This window comes from Varroa jacobsoni, unplaced genomic scaffold (assembly GCF_002532875.2).
Source record: "Varroa jacobsoni isolate VJ856 unplaced genomic scaffold, vjacob_1.0 scaffold_787, whole genome shotgun sequence".
In the NCBI taxonomy this organism is placed as follows: domain Eukaryota; kingdom Metazoa; phylum Arthropoda; class Arachnida; order Mesostigmata; family Varroidae; genus Varroa; species Varroa jacobsoni.
The window spans coordinates 171,249-179,864 of record NW_019213689.1 but is presented as its reverse complement, the minus strand read 5'-3'; the positions used below and the strand labels follow the sequence as shown (position 1 = coordinate 179,864).

The following is an 8,616-nucleotide window of genomic DNA, read 5'->3' as shown; positions in this document are numbered from 1 at the left end:
TATTTATTAAAAGTCTATCTCAGTGGTACATGTGTCGAGCGATTTAGGCGCAGGCAACGGTTTTTACGATTTTAGCGAGTATTGCCAATGGGATTCTGCAATAGCTTCTTTGGTAATGCTCGCCATCCAGTAAAAGAGATGTGTTTAAGAGCACAGCTCGTGCTCTTGAATCTGTGATCTAATCGCAAGCGTCCATGTTATTAGATAATATAAGTCGTCAGCTGAACTCACAGCATCGAGATCAGCGACTGGGGGTATGACCGTCTTGCGGGTGCGTCCGCCGACGTTCTGTAAAGTCACTGCGTGAGGTCAGAGGATTGTTCCAACGGCCGGAACCGTGAGCTCAATTAGCTCTACTAAAGACGCCGAGGCTGTTCTTATCACTGTGTCATATACTGCCACTAATAATTAGGCCATCCAAAAACGATTTCTGACATATTCTGTTGTCTGCTATGCTATACCTCTGTAATATTCGACTCCAAAATCTATTTACATTTTGAATGTAAGCAGATCGTATAGTTGCATTACAATATGCGAGACACTGTAGTGGCTAGTGTCTTTTCCGTTGTTATTTATCTGCTTGGGGGTGCTGTTGCCCTCTCCAGGTCATCTGGTCAGCTGCTGTCACTTTCTGGTAATTGTTGGAAGATAGCTGGTTCCTCTGTCACTCGGCGGTCCGCTGACTGGGTCGTCTGTCTGTCCGTCAGTCCATCCGTTTATTTGGGGCCGAACTACGGAAAATGTCAGCAATCGCTAGCTAGCTAGCTAGCTAGCTGGCTGGCTGGCTGGCTGGCTGGCTGGCTGGCTGTCGGCATTATCGTCCGCGAGTGCGCATGCATGTTATATTGTCATCCGGTCTGGCTGTAATAGTAATAGGTTGTACAGACTTCAAAGTCAATCGTTCTCAGAAATTTTCTCCCATCCTCTTTTCCTTTGGTAGCCTTCGTTGCTATCCTTTTCGGTGTTTCTCTCACTGCTGTAGCTGTCAGTTTTCTTATTTGGCAATGGGCTTTCGTTTGTCTTGAGTCAGGCGGTAGCAGGACAAGCCAGTTAGTCTACGAGTGTTTGGTAGTCAGTCGCCACATGGCTCCCGGGCGGTTCGAACAAGCAACGGCTGCAGTGAGATAGTCAACCGTCATGCCCGTTCGGTCTGCCGTCGGCCTCTGTCTGCGCGGCACTCATTGTGTTCCTAGCTGACTAGCCACTGTTCCTTCACCGTTCGCCCTTTTTCTTTTGGCCGCACCGAATCTGTTGGCTGCCAGAGCCTAAGCAATATCGTCGTTCCGCACAGATCTTGCGTGTTACCCAGTCGGTCGGTCCCCCAGTCACCGTGTCTGATCTATCCGATGGCGAAGCCATAGGACTAGCAACAGTAAAATCGCCAGCACCACTACCGTTCTTCGGACTTTTAACGTTCCTGAATTTGCAGCTCGCGGGAATCCCTTCGACGATTTTGTATTTTTGCTGTTGTGGTCACTGCTCTCTGACGCATCTCATGATCCCGATCGTTCTAACTGATCGACGCGATCTGCAAGCGCATCCTTCCTTTCCGTCGCCATTGTACCACCACAGTTACAAGCGTCGATCCGCGAAGACCATTTGATGTCGTTTAGGACTGCCGCTTCTACTGATACTTGTGCTGCTTTTGTCGGTGATGCGCGTCGCTTCTGTTCCAGCAGTCGCGACCGATATAAAATATTGCCTATATTTGAGGTGGTTGATTCCGGCGTAGCCACTGAGTAAGAGTAGCGTATTCTAATCGTATAACTGCCCCTGCAACAAGGCGAAGTTTTTTCCTTTGAGATCGACATTAGCCTTCAATCTCAGCAACGTTCTGGCAGTAGTCACTGGTGCTTTATTTGCAGCAGAAGCAGCAGAGACACAACAGCCCACAGATTCTCTCGCTTTTTTCAAAGCGGCGATCTGTCTGCCAGTCTGGCGGCTTCGGTCTTCAACCGATGATCTGGGAGGGCCCATCGACTTCGCCGTTGTCATCCTTACCGCTGTTGTCGCCGCTGCCGTCATCATCACTGTCCGGGCCGAGGAGACTTAAGTCGCGAAATCCCGGTGCAGTAGCCGCCGTTCTTCAATACAGGGCAACCTGTAATCAGGTTCCGGGCCAAGATTTCATCTGCCGCGCTAGGGAATCAACGCTATCTCTGGCTCCGGCGGATCAGGAGACCAAACTTTTTTCGAGTCTTTTTCGAGATATCGTCGGAGACGGACGGTATGCGACGACTGGCAACCATCGTTGACTACCTGCCGACAGCACGCACGTGCCTGTGTGTTTGTTAGTGTATTCGTTGTGGCTGGTGCGCGACAGCGCGGCGAAACCGGCGTCCCCCTCCGATTTCTCCGGCCGTCCCTCTTTCTTTCAATGCTATCAGCGACGACGACGATGACGACCACCGCTGCGCCACCGCCGTTGCTGGCCACGGAGCGTATAGCAATCATGGTTTGGGCAGTGTCAGTCAGAGCTCTGTGCAGCAAGTGCTAAACTGTGCAGCTCAAACCGGTGTCAACAAAGCAGGACTCGTGGCCGCTCCCTACTATCAGACACGGACACACAAGCAAATAGTCATCGGACATAACAGATACACAACTAAAGTAAAGAGCATGCTTTTCGCTGTGCAGCATTCTGCTGGCGTCTCGAGTGACGACTAGCTGGCCGATTCGCCCAGTAGACGACGAGCCAGACCGATCGGGGTCCGGAGGCCGAAAATAGAACGAAAACCAAGATCAGAAACGAAGCGAATCTTCAAGTGATAGCAGCCAGCCAACCTAAGCCTTTAATCGACCAACGGATCAAATTGGTCTTGACGGAAGGATTGTGCGCCGCGAGGTGTCCACTCAGCAGTCGGTATAATACAGTCTTAACACTGGGGGCTGTTCCCGCAATCGTGCCAATCCGCGTATCTACCAAAGCATCAGCAACGACATCAATCAGTAGCAACCGTTCAACATCCCCACATGTAGCCATGGTTAGAGAAAATTACGAGGGTGTGATTAATCTATATTTTTTTGCCTTCCATCACAGGTAGTTCAGTTTCAAGCCTCGAATGAGCAAAGGCCACTCGAGCCTAAATGCGCATCATATGGAAACAACAGCTGTTTGCTAATAGAGGCACCAACTGACGGCACAAGTTATGCCCCATAGGACCATGCTTTTCCATATGATGATGATGATGATGACGACCATGATAGTTATCTAGCGGCTAAGCATCGAAGGAATATCTTATTCAGCTAAAATACGGTTGCTTATTTTATTGACTATAGAAATTAGTTCGCTCATAGTGACCGCTGTGCTGCGTGTAGCTAGTGTGATCGCCGTCTATACAACCGGCCGGCTGACAAAATTCAGTTTGACACTGTATAACCTCTAGAATGTAGATGTGCCGTGTTTGTGAATCCTTTGGATTATCCTTTTCGACAGCCTGTGGATACGGAAGGCAAGTGCAGGTAAGGGTAAATATTGCGATCTGTAGAAGTCACCAATATGTATGTTACAATAAGTTTCTGTTTGTACTACAAATCTAGGTTTTATTATAGATATAATACGCAACGTTCAATACACGCATAAATGATTGAGAACTGCGCGCCTATACCGAAACACGTATAACAACAAAAACGCAGATAAATAACTAAAAATAGAGGGGTACAACTAGTTTACGCGTAACTTTGGCAATATGTCCACTGCGTAAACCATAATCCTCTTTTCGTCGAGGGGTGACAATGTATACGTTATTCCCATCTCGTAATAATCCCATAACGTAAGTTACAGAGCCATTAAAGTTTCGCCGAGTTACATTGAATTTGCTTTATGTGAGGTTTTTCACTTCACACACTAAACATAAATTTTATTTAGCAGACAATAATACCTAGTTAACAAAAAACGCACATTTTTAGTGATTATACAAATGGAGTAACGTTAGACAAGAGAAAATTGCAGCGAACAATATGAGATCATCACGAGACAACGCCAAAAAGCCGTGATTCATCTAGAAGACGACTTGAGACGAGCACGTTTTTTACATATACACGTATACGTACATATATTCTTCACTCATATATAATGTAATAGACTGAATCGGTTGCATAGATTCATTAAGGCGGCATGCACAAAAACAGTCGAAAACGCCTGCAGTTTTCTCAACGATAACTGTAGCCTAGATAATTAAAACATGAAGGTATTGGCATTACGTTACAATGCGCTATTTACGTAGCTTGATCCATAGGGATTTTTGTTCGCTGCAGCGCGTCTTAATTTATCGGGCAAATGAGTCAAAATATTATAAATGTTAGACGCAGATTTTTCGCTTCTGTAGTTTGAGGGCCAACTGAGGAATCGGTCGGTGCGTTTTGTTTTGCATTTCGTTTACGTCGACATTAGGAAAAACAGGCGGCGATGGCGGCAAAGGAGGGGATGACTGGGGGGCAAACCCGAGGTTTCATAGTGCTGTTATGTTGCAACAGCAACGGCATAACAGCTTGGCTAAATTGTGCGAACGGCTATGCGGAACAGATAGAGCCACAATGGGTAATGGAATGATGCAGCAATAAATCAATCTTGAAATGATTCCACTTTCTGTGACTGTGGTTTGTCTTTCTTTTTTCAAATGTCTTTGTGCCTCATTATATGTTCCCATAGTAATTACGCAGAAACTTATTAGCAGCAATAGTGAAACAACAAAGTATGTATTAAATATATAACCGTGTATATATATATATACGGTTTTTATCCACTTTATCCTGCAGGCGTCGTTGTTGACGCCATGGTTTGCATAGCTAGAGTTCTCAAAGGTTCGCTATCGACACATATAGTCTACATTACATGCGTAATGAGACAAACAAACGTCTATATGTGAGCTACCTCGAAATATAGGTGAAATCTACGTATTTACGCACTTCATTGTTTGAGGTCAAATCGAAGCAACAGTGAATGACATCAAGCATCCTTTTTAGTAATAGCGCAACAATACAATTAAAGTATAAACAAAGGCTACATTCAGATCCTAATGCTTGATCATTTCGCTGTCCTGGTCTACTACGTTGCGATAAATCAAAACTTCGCTAATTATGTTACATCGTTTCCTACGGCCCTTCTTTAATGAAAAATCTAGCCTACGACGGTTTCACCATGTCTCTTCCCTACAAAATACTTAAAAAAAAAGAGCAATTTTTTTTCTATAAAGGTGCAGTTTACTTGAATAGACTACTCCGGATATTCTCCAGTTGTATCGCACGGGTGCAAGATCACAAAGATAGCATGTTATATTGCAAAGGCAGACCGAATTATCCATGGAAAATACGTTGTATACCCTGTATTGTATCAATATGAAATTCTTTTGTCTACCTAGAATCAAAAGTATAGAGTAGGGGAAAATATGTTGTTAGCTGCCTTACCCAATTGGCCCGCTAAGGCCTGAATTTATAGGCGTGAATAGTACCCCTTAGTAACAGCCACTACTTGATAATGTCCTTGACTACTGACAATTACAAAATCTAATGAAGTACAGACTTTTTGCAGTAATCGCGGCCCACCCACCATATCGGAGGCCACTGTAAACCTGCTCTGAAACACTATCTGTCGCCTTTGTGACCTTAAGTCTGAACATTGGTAATAAATCAGGAAATGAGAAGATAAAAATACTCAAGGTAAATTTCACTGAATAGTGCCGGGACCTCGGAAATAGCAGGAGATTCGTAGAGAAATTTCCAAACCAACGTCTATGGAGATCAACGCTGTACTGTCGTTGCATGGTGTACCGATGACAGACTTTTTTGTTCACTGATAGACGCTTACGCAGGCGATGGTGCGCGTTAATAGTAACAACTTCGGTCTAATTGGGAAAAGTGCCTTCGTGACAAAACTGAGCTTTCGGCTTGTTGGTGACTAACTCAAACGGTTTCAACAGTGAAATGATGCAAATAAGTTGCTAACATTCGGACCCAGAAGGGAATTCGCTCTAACCTTTTAGTTTATCTGCGGTACAAATACTTCACCAAATTCTGGCTAGAGGACATTGGGTTTAAAAGGGCTACTGGGATTCAAAAGAAGCGCAGTAGTAGACGAGGTTACTTTTCCTTAGGGATTCGTACGGGGCAGCATGTACTTTTGCTTATGTCGACGTTAGCTGTGTGGTGATCTTGTCGAAATGTTTAACCTTTAAGCTTCTAATTAAACCTAGAGATACGTAAATCTCGCTTTCGGTAGTGTAAGTTACTTTTTTTTTCAGTTATTCGATAATGAACAAAACTGTTCGTATGGCGGCATGCTTGCTGGTTGGTATGCCCTCCTGCTTTCTACGACGACCTTTATTACTATGAATACTAAACGACATTAACAGGTTACATTTTCGACGAGAAAAGTCGTACTGCTCAGCGAGATTTGACTTCTTCTAGATGAGAAACCGCTGCGTTTTTGCTTTAAAATGACCTTTGTAAACTTATTTCATAGTCAATAGTTACATAACACTGGCAGCTTTGCATTCTGGGTTTGTTGCACCTTGACAAGTTCCTATATAGATACAGATACAAACGTTTTGAACACTATATACGAATATGATTATATAGTATAATAGTACTTTCGTAGCAGATTTTAAAATGGTGACTTCATTTTTTCTTTTGCCTATTTTTACCTTAAAGTGGAAAGAAAAGAAAATCATGACAGACATTGTCGTCGTATGAGAACGTTCTCTGTTCTGGCTAATTCTACTGTATGTGTCCGTTTAACGCATGTATGTATGTATTATTAGTACTGCAATTAAATCTAGGCATGTACCTATTACACTACAACGGAAACTAGTGCAGAGTTGAGTCCAAAGATCCCATCCTGCCGTCAACAAAATATACATCCTCTATTCGCCATATTTATTGTTGACTGTTGAAAAGTCAATTTTGTGGGCCTTTCATTCGCTTGGGCAAAGGACGGTCTGCGATCCACAGTATTCCGGTAGGCTGCCCGCTTTGTGTTTGGGAATTCGCCGACGATTGGCGGAATCGCAGACGTAGCTACATCGGCAGGAATTGATGTCGAAACTCATTAGCCGACTGCGCAACATGAGTCTGCAGGACCTTAGCGATGGCAAACTCACGATCGAACGAACGAGCTGAGAGAAGGATGGCCAGCCAACGAATCGCTGCTGTCTGTGGGACGTATCGCTATCGTTGTCACCATTACACATTGAGGGTCCTGCCCAGGGCTGTGACGCTAGTAAGCGCGTGACGTGTTCAAATCACTAGAGCTAGAGCGGCGGCAGCTGACGCCATATCTGCCGTCGGCCAAAGATCTTCTTTTATCATTACATCTTCTTACGAGCATGGGGGCGGACGATTCTTGTCGTTATCTATAGAGCTATTAGGAGTGAAGTTTTCGTTAGGACGGTGAATCTGGCAGTAGCCTTCTTTCTGGTGCCCGCAACTAAAAACCGTGCTGAGGTTCTACCATCGCTACACGTACACGTCCACACGTTGACAGCAATCTGCTTTTTCTGCTGTTCGATAGTCGCTCTTCCCATCTTTCGTGTTATGGCAGAAGAAAGAAACGTTTTAGTTAGTTGCAGGATGACGCGGTTCCGATGCAAATCGGAACAACAGGGGATCGCGATAAAAGTGAGCAATGAAGTTTTGAAGGGGACGAAGGCAACGGTGGTGACAATGAAAAAGAAGAGGAATAACCTGGCTGAGCAGGTGGGACGAATGAAGATTTTTCTTCGACAACTTCCCTATTACGTTTTCGCACAAACAGCAGACAGCTACCTTTCTTCAGCAGCTTCGTGCAACGGTAGTTGCGAACGGGACGCGACCAGCTTACTTGCTATTTGCCTTTATTTATCTCTCAGACACACGTAGACTACTACATGGACGCATGTAGTTGATTCAGCCTTCCCGCGCTCCTACTGTCCCTAACAACAGGAGAAAAAGAACCAGCGACAGCCATATGTGGTCCCACTTGTCTCGCCGGGATTTTGTGCCGTGTCTGTGTTAGCTGACTGGCAATTGGTTGACTGATAGCAAAAGGACGAGGCAATTTTCGAGGTTTAACAGCAAAACATCTGTTGTCAGAAACGTGATATTGAGATGATTGTGGTTCGTCGTTCTAGTCCAACAGACAGACGGCGAACTTTGACAGAATCATTGGCAACAAGATGTCAAGTGATAATTTTGTTAGTAAGTGGGGTCTACATCGTAGCCATTAATCAACATACATACATACAAAAGAAGAATAGAGAAGAACTCGCGAGAGGATTGGTAGAGGGGGCGGAGCAATGGAATATTGCTAATTTGTATGTTGTGTGCGTTAATGTCTTTCGGCAGGATGCTATGACTAATATAAACGATAGTTTAAGGCCGTTTTCAAAGAGGTATCAGTTTCATTTTGTCTTCATGAACATAAACTAGGAATTATTGTACGACTCAAATTAATAGAAATTAAGTAGAGAAATGTCAGCCTTTACAAACACAAAAAAGCATATGTAAAACTATACTGTGCCAATTAGCAAAGGAATCAAGTCGAAAGCTAACAAAATTCAGGCCTTTTCACTGAGCGATCGTCATAAAAAGGCTGATTAGTGGGTTAGGTGCAATGCACCAAAGAAAGACCGTGAATTAGGAACG

General features: G+C 44.4%; 1 protein-coding gene across 1 annotated transcript in view; it reads left to right on the top strand.

Moving 5' to 3' along the window:
* The first annotated feature begins 2,443 nt into the window (after positions 1-2,443).
* Positions 2,444-8,616, top strand: part of LOC111263726 (filamin-C) — a 46,736-nt gene continuing 40,563 nt past the window's right edge. The window contains exon 1 of the mRNA XM_022839081.2: positions 2,444-3,459. The gene's annotated coding sequence lies outside the window, so the exon portion shown is untranslated. The remainder of the gene's footprint in view (positions 3,460-8,616) is intronic.